This window comes from Manduca sexta, unplaced genomic scaffold (genome assembly GCF_014839805.1).
Source record: "Manduca sexta isolate Smith_Timp_Sample1 unplaced genomic scaffold, JHU_Msex_v1.0 HiC_scaffold_743, whole genome shotgun sequence".
NCBI lineage: Eukaryota > Metazoa > Arthropoda > Insecta > Lepidoptera > Sphingidae > Manduca > Manduca sexta.
This window is the reverse complement of record NW_023595565.1, coordinates 6,605-17,180: the sequence shown is the minus strand read 5'-3', so window position 1 is coordinate 17,180 and position 10,576 is coordinate 6,605. Positions and strand designations below refer to the sequence as shown.

At 32.7% G+C, this 10,576-nt stretch overlaps 2 long non-coding RNA genes across 2 annotated transcripts; one reads left to right on the top strand and one right to left on the bottom strand.

The window, feature by feature from the left end:
* The first annotated feature begins 2,450 nt into the window (after positions 1-2,450).
* On the top strand, positions 2,451-10,375 carry LOC119193582. The gene is made up of 2 exons (XR_005113986.1): positions 2,451-2,652; positions 10,183-10,375. It is a non-coding gene; the product is annotated as an uncharacterized LOC119193582 (long non-coding RNA).
* On the bottom strand, positions 4,320-5,693 carry LOC119193583. Its single transcript, XR_005113987.1, has 2 exons — positions 4,608-5,693; positions 4,320-4,537 (listed from the first exon to the last, which is right to left on the bottom strand). It is a non-coding gene; the product is annotated as an uncharacterized LOC119193583 (long non-coding RNA).
* Positions 10,376-10,576: the final 201 nt, after the last annotated feature.

Genomic DNA, 10,576 nt, shown 5'->3' with positions numbered 1-10,576 from the left:
TGCAATAAAATTAGTTCGAAACCAAACGTCTAATGATGTAGAGTGGGTGGATGGATGTTATAAAATATTCGGTTCCATTCGTATTAATGTCACTGTTAGTCAAATAAAGGCGGTCATAGAATAAATAAAATAAGTTATGTGTTAATTTACCCACTGTATATTATATTTTTTACTGGTAGAAGGTTTCTTGTAACCGAGGGGCCGTCTGGGTAGGTACCAACGCAATATCTATTTCTACCATCACGCAGCAGTAGGCATGCACATTGTGTTCCGATTTGAAGAACATTGAAGCCAGCGAAACTACTGGGCATTGTAGGACTTAACATCTTACGTCTCAGGGCGACGAATGCAATGAAGTGGTACGCAATACTTTGTAATTCATAGATCTTTGTGGTGTTGCTACTGTTTATGGGCGTTGGTATCGCTTACCATCAGGTAAACGACTTGCTCGTCTCGTCATTCAACTGTTAAAATTACAGTATATTGATAGTGGGACTGCGCTTGTAGTCAAAAAATGGTTGCCTCATTGTCTTACACGGTCTTTACACTTGTCTTTGTAAACAATAGATGAAACACTTCTCGCGATTACCTTTAGTTCGGCCATAAAAATTGACGATTAGAAGATGATATCTTAATTAATTTATTATCTAGAACTGGGGTTTTATCTTCATCCTTGGCCGCCTTTTATATCACCCCCTATTGACGACTGGGTGTAATATCCGATCGGTATTTAGCACTGCATTCATTCTCATGATAAAATAATGAATTCTGCATTATTGGAATTATTACATACTAGCTTTTGCCCGCGTTTTCGCCTGCGTGAAAATGTTTTTCTTGGATAACAGGCTTGTTGAGTTTTATCATTCAAGCTTCCTAATAGTGAAAGAATTTTCAAAATTGATTTAATAGTTCAAATATAAAAACTATTCCTTCTCTATAATATTAGTATACATTTATTTTCCTTTTTTTATTGTCAGTCTTATCAACCGACATTAAGGGTTTCTATTGTATTATAGTTTAATTATAAACACTTTGAGTAAGACCAGCAATAAATTACTGTCATGTATGTATGTGTTACAAGTGTAATTGTGTTTACATCTTTAATGACGCAAAAAATAATTCTCCGCTCTTTGCACATTCTGATAGTATTCTGTAAATAACAGAATCACGTTGATTTGATAAGTCTAACTAACAAAGGTGGATGTGGGTAGTAAAACAATAAACTTATTTAAAACACTCATGTGTACTTAGCAATCTAGGCATGACACTATCTTTAATATTCCTTTCATTTATCAGAAGATAAGAATTTTCTAGATTGTACGTTAAGATCAAAATATAAAGAAATACCAAAGTTTTCTTCGAAGACCGACATGTTATTTTGTTGGTAGATTCTGTTTCCAAGCGTGACTTTATTTTTTATCATACAAATAATATTTTATGCAAGTGTATATTCAAATGTTCACAATATTTTATTAACGTTTACATATTTTATGCGGAACTGTTAAACACCTACGTGACGGGCATCACGAGTTGTAAATAAGGCAGGCTCAACAAAATATGAATACATATATATGGGTACATTTGAAATAATTCATCGAGCCTTTGTTGTCGTGGTTTCGTGTTTCACTTTAATTTGAAAACAGGAAGCACATCTTTCAGATGGTTTGAAGCGTTAATGATAACTACAAAAAGTATGATCTACAATTCATGTTTACTGGACAAAAACATCTAGTAAAGCAGAGTCCCCCGCGCAGATTCGCGTGTCTGAAGGCGATGAACTCAAAAACTATCCAACGGATTTTGATGAAATTTGGTATGGAAATAGTTGAGACCCTGAGGACATAGGTTACTTTCTATATCAGGAGAATAAATAGAGGGACTTTTATCCCTGACAGCTTTTTCACACGGGGGGAGCCGCGGGCGAAAGGTTTTAATTAATATTTTTGAAGCACATTATTATTAGTTTCGCTTTTACCGCGTCTCGTCAAAAATGTTTCATTTTTGTATGGCCCCATTCAAGTCAGCTACAAACCTTGTAGAAGCAGCGCGTCTACAGTTCGTCAGCTCCGAGATTATGTAGCTTACTGTTTAAAGAATGGATTAGGGATTTCGCCGTATAGGCCCTCTGCAATCACCCTGGTCACTTCAATATAGTGTGACTGTTCTAAGCGATAAACTAGATTTAAATTACTATAGCAACATAAAATGATGGACCCTCACAGGGGGTATATGCTATATTCTCATATTTATAAGTAGAGCATAGTAGACCTAATTATTATAATTTGTTTCACAAAAATGAATCTCATTAACGAAAAGTAAACACGGCATTTCAACACACATTTACGCATATCAACCCAGTTGCGCTACAATAAATTTCGTTCTTATTAGCGCTAGAGGCTTATCAATAAGGAATTAAGTATTTAGCGTGTCGCGTCGTTGGCACGCGAAAATTAAGGCGAGTACATAGTGGTTTGTCACGGGTTATTTGTCCAAGGTACTGCGGTAAGTGTTCACCTTACAGCATTCAGTGTGTCGGTAAACCTCGAACGATCGCCGCGGACTCTCACGTCCTTTGCAAATGAAAAATTGTACTCGGTGCATAGTGATACATAAACAAACATGTACGCCTATGGACTTTATAGGGACTCTGGCGTGAGTACATGTTTTAATTTACTGCATTCATGCGTGATTCGTCGATAAATTAAGTGTTTACTTACAACACGCTTCATATTATTATGCACATAATAAAATGGCGGTTATCATGAAGTTTAATTTTATCAATTAGTAATTTCGGTTGCTTTTACTTTGTTAAATAATTGAATAATGTGAAAAATTTCTTTATGCGTTAGGCATTTTATTGATTTAAATTCTAAATAGTTACCAAATAAATTGAATAACAGAGAAACACTTGCGGACTAGTTATATAAATATTATTTTAATTAAACCATACATTCTTGCTTTAACCGTGCTTAGGTGCCTTGTACTTGATTATTATTCTTCTACTAATTACCTTTTATAATGGACGCCTTCGTTGTAATGGGGTTTCTAGGACTTTTTGTCTGAAGTACCTATCTGTTTTTGATCTAGATTAATATTTTCTGATCGGTAAAGACAGCATTGAAAGGTTTTTATTCAAGTTGATTAAACGGTGCGTATACTTCTTTCTCATTAATCAAAAAGAAAATAACGGCTTTACTATCATGTTAAGTGCGGTCAATTAGAATACCGGAAATTTAGAAACCACCCAACTCCCAAGCTCCTTTGATTTTCAGAGGTCAATAACCTTCAACTGTTTCTTTTATATTTTGGGGTTAATGGACGGCTGTCATTTAACATCAAGAGACGTAGTTACTTGGTCATTTAGCCCCTTTACTATACAATATTTTTTATATAAAGAAATATACGTAATTATCTACGAAAACTTTCAAAAGGAGTACTTATTGCTTCTCAGTACATACTTCAAAACTCGTTACTACAACAATAAATCGATATCGAATAAATAGGTATTAAATATTCTATTCTATAATAACTACAATTAATTAATCATAATTACAATTGAAAAATTACAGATTTTTCCTTTATATTGTCTTTTGTTCTTTTATTCACTGAAACCTGTATAAATATTTTTCTATTATTCTGTTTTATATTATATTGTTTTAACTTTCGAGATTATATTATGATCATATTAAATGCGATAAGACATTTAATAATTCGTTTATATGTAGGTCTCAAACTGGGTTAAGTAATTATGACTAAGCTATAATAATTCTAAGATTTTTATAATTATTTTTCTTGATCCTTGCATTATAAGTAGTTAATTAATTGCAATCATAGTTATCAATTCTGTTTTAAATTAAGTTTTAATTGGAAGTTCAACACTAAAAAATATCTAGATTGATAATAACCACGGAGAGAAAATCAGAATTTATAACAAATATTTTAAAATTGTTTTCCAAAGCTTTTATTCGCCAGTTGTTTTTCATTGTGTAAATTTTCTATATTATTATGCGCAGCGTCGACTACGTCATTAAATCGAATAGAAGAAAGTCGCATCAATTAAACCACTACAGATACATTTACTAGTAAATATTTTAACAAAAAATTAAACCCCTTCAAAACCACTTAAAACAGAAAATAATTTAATATTACCTATATACTGTCGGTGCCTAATTAAACTTAACATTGTTTTCGTATACTTGTTCATGAACTTGTCTAGCTTAGTTAGCAATTTCAATAGAAAAAGGAAAGCAAAATTCATAATTTCTTTTCTTGGACGACATTCTTATTCCAGTTAACCGATTTTTAATAAAAAAATTAGGACCAATTTAGAAGTATATTATTCAAATAAGAAAAAAAAATCCAAATCGTTTAATAAATTACTGAGTTTTGAGGTAACAAACATTACAAAAAAAATAGATGCAATACGAATCACGCCGCGCCGTCTTATCATGCGGAAGCAATAACGAGAAGATACGTGTCGGGGTGTCCCAATAAAAGTTCTTCGATCATCAGCGAAGTTCTTGTTCACAGCTATTATCTGTAATAAACACACTATGATGACAAAGTAATCGCGCTGCCGGCACATGTGTTTTTCGTTACGTACTCACCTTCACACACAGATCACCGACATATGTATAGTTCATAATATGTTTTGTGGTACCATAATGAGGATTAACCCCAATAAAATATATAATCGCATCACAATTTGCGGTGGTGTTTTAATTATTTTGTCGTTTTTTAACCTGATTGCGAATGAACTATGAATTTATTTATTGAAATTATAGTACAAACCATTGTTTTGTATCTAATTGTGTGTCTGACGCAATTAAAGGGCTGCAAATAGTCATTGCAGTTTCAAAATACCTAAATTCTGTTACGGGAGCGAATTCGTGAACTCTTTTTTTACAACGGACTCATCGTTCACTTCACTGACTGTAAATAAAAATCTAATACTTCATTCTGAACTAAATTTAACTAGGAAATGAATAACAAAGCTAGTTAAAGTAACTTCTTTTTTATCACTCTATCAAATAATCCCTGTTTATACAAGAGTACATTGTTTTCTCAAACATTTATTTCACACAATCACACGGGTGATACATATGTTTGTTCGACAAAGTGTATTATAAATCTCACAATGTAATATTTAATTTAAAGTAGTACTTTTCCCAAGTCAAAACTAATAAAGCATTACCGGCTACGTGACTCACATTACACGAGAGGTTTTATTAGTATTATATTTAACTCTATGAATTACCGCTTACTTTAAAGTTATGTTATTTAATTTTCCTAATAAGTATTTTTTTATAACGCGCGATAAGCAATATGGTAAGTTGGGTGAGTTGAATCAGAAATTGCAAAACATTTTAAGAAAAACCAAGCAATATATTTTATTGTAAGATATAAAATAAATCTCCAATTTTCACAATTTTTTTTTCGGAAATAATAATATATTTAACCTTATTTCTAAATGATAACTACTAACTTAATAAAACTTTGAAATATTTTGAGTAGGTATACGTTCACACTTCTTTAATGGTTGTAGGTCTCTCCTATGCGAGGGACCATCTGACTACCTATCAATTGCTGTGGTGCCTAGTGCCAACCCACAATGTCTATTTTTAGGATTGAGCATGCACTGTTGTGTCCCTATTTGAAGGGCATTGTAGCCAGCATAATAACTGGGCATTATGAGGTTTCACATCTTATGACTCAGGGAGACGAACGCAATAGAGTTCCACGCGCTACTTTGTAGAGTTTTGTATGGTGTTACTATTATATATGGGTGGTCGTTTATAACCAGGCGAGGGGCAATAAAAAAAATTGTGCATAGTAAGGTACGTATTGCAGGAAAATTATAAGCTGCGTCATATAAGTGGAAGATAAGATAGCATTGTACAAAGTTATTGGTGCGATGACTTTAAAGACTAAGCAAAAAGTAGGTCTTTAAATAAATTTGTATGATGTAATATATGCAGTTATTTTTTTATTAACCTGGTGCTAAGGAGTAAATAATTGTGCCCATACCAATGATGATAAAATCTAATCAGATGTTTTTAAATTTGAATTAATTACTAAGAAAATCTTAGAAATATAAATTTTATTTTACCTACTCATTAGGGATTTCATTAAAATGCTGTAATTATTTAACAAAATTAGAACATCAAGCTCCCAATTCGAAATTCCACGGTGATTGCCCACGGTAATTGTTTCATGTCATAGTGCTATATCGGCGTGCTTTATAAATAGCAATCCGTCTATCCTTTTACGTGTGGCCTTAGTCGTGTCTGCCTTCTACAATGTATTGTTACATATATAGTTTTAAACACATAGCAGACCAGTGCGGCGACACTAATTCTAGTATGCAATCTCAGATAAGAGGCCGTTGCAGTATTATGTAGGCACTAAATGACGGTGGAGAGTTTATGGTTAGGTTGTTTTCGACTACATGGTGGACGGAAGGTCTAAACAGTGCTTACATGGGCAAAATTTATTTAATTGTTTTTTGGTAAATAAAATCAATGAAATTTAGACACATTTTACCTGCTTACGGAAGTATAAGAGATGGGGGTAAGAAATTTTGCTTACTTTTGCTGACAAGGGGATGAAGGAGGGGGACGCGGTGAGTTAAAAATACAAAAATATTGCTTACTTTAACGGCTCCTAAAACGTGTACATTAAAAATAAATGATGCTCTAAATTATATTTAAGTATACATACATATTAATAATAAACTATAAAATGAAGGCGTTCGAATTAATTTTATTTGGTTATCAATGTGATCGATGTGTGATGTCATACAAGTTAATTTATTCACTTAAGATCGTGCGGTTGAATGAACCAATTTGATAAACACGGCAAGGTCGTATAAGGTGATCTTTTGTGAGAAAAAGCTGAAAACATTTTTATTAGTGTTTGGATTTCAAATAAATGGAATATGTTATTTATTCGTATGAACATACATACTTACTAGTAGTGCTAGCTACAACTAGGATTATAGAAGACTAGGTTTTGGTTTCGGCTCCGCTCGCATGATTTTGTGCCACAATAACAGTCCGATTGTGTTTCCTGAATAAAAGGTAATATTATTTATTAAACATATAAAAAACAGCAGAATTTGGCGTGTCATTGAAAAAAAGTAATAAATAAGAGGATGGCCGAAGAGTAACACACAAACACAACGAATACAAAACAGTGATTTTTATAATTATTTTCCGTTTGTTTATTTGTTCATCTTCAAACATCTAAACAGATTTTATGTAGTTGTCATAAGTGGACAGAGTATAATTGGGGGCAAAACATAGGCTTTATTCTTTTAAATCGGATATCGAAAAATGTCATCTATTTAATTAAATATTTGCAATTTACTTTAAATTTATCAGGCCCAGACACCTAAGTCCACGCAGAGCAAGTGGGCACAGCTATTAGGCAATATGTGTTAGGTTAGTTCTTAATACATTTAAGTATGTGTCAAATTTCAACCAAGTCCATTCAGGAAAATATATAGGGTTAATCGTAAAAAATTACGTCTTCTTTGATTTCTGTTTTTATCATATTATTAGAAGGAATTTTTAAACACTTCTACATATTTCGATCGTGACTTTGTTAAATTGACACCTTGACACAAAATAATGTCAGATGAACTAGATTTTCATTAATTAATAATTTAGTGATGTGACTTATAATATATTCGTCAGCCTTGAACCAGAAAATATGTAAATATTTTAACACATAACCAATTATTACTTAATTATATCTTTTTTATAATTCTTTACTCATTGTGCATTTCCATGGTAGAGTTTAAACGTCTCAAGAAAACAGTGTTAGAAAATAGATAGAAGTTTATATTTATTGTAAATGTTTTGGATTTAGGGGTACTTATATTGTAATAAGTAATAAGTAAATAACCAAGTATTCCATGCACATAATTATTTAAAGTAAATTATAGGTTTATGGAAATAAAATATAATCAACCACCATAGAAGGACGTCGAATAATGATGATCTAATATGAATAATGTATTAACCAAAACGAAATCATATTGTTTTTGTACAATTATAGTTTCATTCTTTTATTGAATTCAACTTTATCTAATTCAAATTGCTTGCTTTGTAGATTGAATATAGTAAGTGTATAATATATTTTTAACACTAAAATATCTCAAATATGTATATTTTAATATAAGCAACAATAACAGAATAACTCCATTTATGTAAATGTTTCCCTAACGCATTAGATTTCCATAACTAGTATAACTGGCGTACAGAAATAGAAATAGGATCTAATATTTTTAGCCTATCTGTAGTAATAATCTATATTGCTTTGAGTATGACGTATGTGTATAAAAATACGTCATTCTATTTTTATGTCACTTCGTTACCACTTTGTGATATGCAATGTTCATACACTTTGTTCATACAAACAGTTGCCGCGAATATGGACGCATTATTAGCATCCTGCCGCCAATTTTACTAGTACAGCAGATAAGGTGCTAAACAGAGTGTATCGTCACAATACCTTCATAATCAAATCTAAAAGTAGACGACAATATACAGCTGTTTATTTTTTATTCAATTTGTATTGTGAAAATAGTTTTATTCCGATTACAAAGTGTTCGATATATGAATTTGTACGGACGTTTATAATTGCATTATGGCGTTTTAGCTGACCAGATATGAAATTTTATCTATGACTGTTTAGTTCCTGGGTTGTAATATAAAGGTGCTCCCAAACATGTGCTATAACATGTTTTAAATCATTTGTTAGCCAACATTTTATGACAATTTATAACATAAGTTATTTTTGTTATCCTGTTATATAACGTTTTCCAGCACGATAATATTGCGTTTTGTTATGCCTCTAGTAAGAGGGCTCTTTCGTCTTGTTTTTTAAATCTATACTATTATATAAAGCTGAAGAGTTTGTTTGTTTGTTTGAACGCGCTAATCTCAGGAACTACCGGTCCAAACCGAAAAATTCTTTTTGCGTTGGATAGCCCTTTGTTCGTGGAGTGCTATAGGCTATATATCATCACGCTATACCCAATAGGAGCGGAGCAGTAATGGCTAATCTCAGGAACTACCGGTTTGAACTGAAAAAATCTTTTTGTGTTGGATAGCCCTTCATTCCTGAAGTGCTGTAGGCTATATATCATCACGCTATGACCAATAGGAGCGGAGCAGTAATGAAACATGTTGCAAAAACGGGGAAAATTATAAGTTTTGAGAGTTTCCATTGCCTGCGCTGCGTAAACGGTTAAAGTTATGCAACAATGATGTATGACGGGATTGTTCCACTTTAAAAGTTCTAAAAATATATTATAAAAACAAAAGTCTCCCGCTTGCATCTGTCTGTCTGAACGTGTTAAACTCAAAAACTACCCAACGTATTAAGATGAAATTTGGTATGGAGACAGTTTGAGACCCTGGGAAGAACATAGGCTCCCGGGAAACTACTACTTTTATAACGGAAAACTTTAGCCTGAAAAACTTTATAACGCGGGCGGAGCCGCGGGCAAAAGCTAGTTTAAAAATAAATCTAACTTCGTGAGCAAATCCTCTTCCATTTAAGTACACGACTTGCCTCCTTGGAAAATGCTCCCGAACTGATGATTATAAACAATTATGAGATGTACAATATGTAATACGATGATTTATTACATGTTATTCTATATTATACGTTTTTTTCTTGTGTGGGAGAGATATATTTATTTCGATATAATTTCCGACAATTTTTATGTACTTCTTTGTGCCTCTAACATAATACAAGTACATTATATATTTGACTGAAGTGATAACTCAATTCAAAGATCTCTTCAGCAAGATCCACAACTGCTTATCGTTCCTACGGAATAGTCTTTTTTCAATATTGCCTTTGATATGGCAGGTTTTCAAAATATCCCGAGGCGTAGAGGCCGGTTTCAATCTCCGATCCGTGTTGTTTGCACCAACGTGTCATTTTGTTTGCCGGCGTATATTTGCACATGTAGACACCTAGCGACACTGGCACATAAGATGAACGGCGGACAAACAAACATTTTATCACCGTTAACAACCGGGTAACTTACTCGCAGTATTGAATAACGACCCTATGATATTGTGGAGCGTCAATCGCCCCACTTTATCTCATTTGCGTCTGGTTAGTAATACTTAATTACAAATCAGTATCGTTTAAACTTTAAAGGTGGCGTGGTGTCTGTGCTCTTCCAGTGCCTAACTTTACTAATTTGAGGATATCGCAGTGAATATTTTTCCTAAGTGTTATGGAGTTTCAATATTATGGAAATTATGACCGACCTCCATCGCGCCGTATCCAGGACCAGCCCTGGTGGGATGAGGAGGATAATCTGTCAGACAGACGAATTAATGGTAAGACAGACTTTATTACCGTGGTCGTCTCTATTTGTAAACATAACAAGCAAGCTTCAAACTAATCATATTGAACTATAAAAAAATAGTTCATTAATTGCATGAATTATGTTTTTATACAAACCGGGTTTGTTTATAGTATTAGTATTAAACAACGTTGTTTATCAAAACTGAAATTTAGAGCACGTCTTAGTTACAATTACCATCAA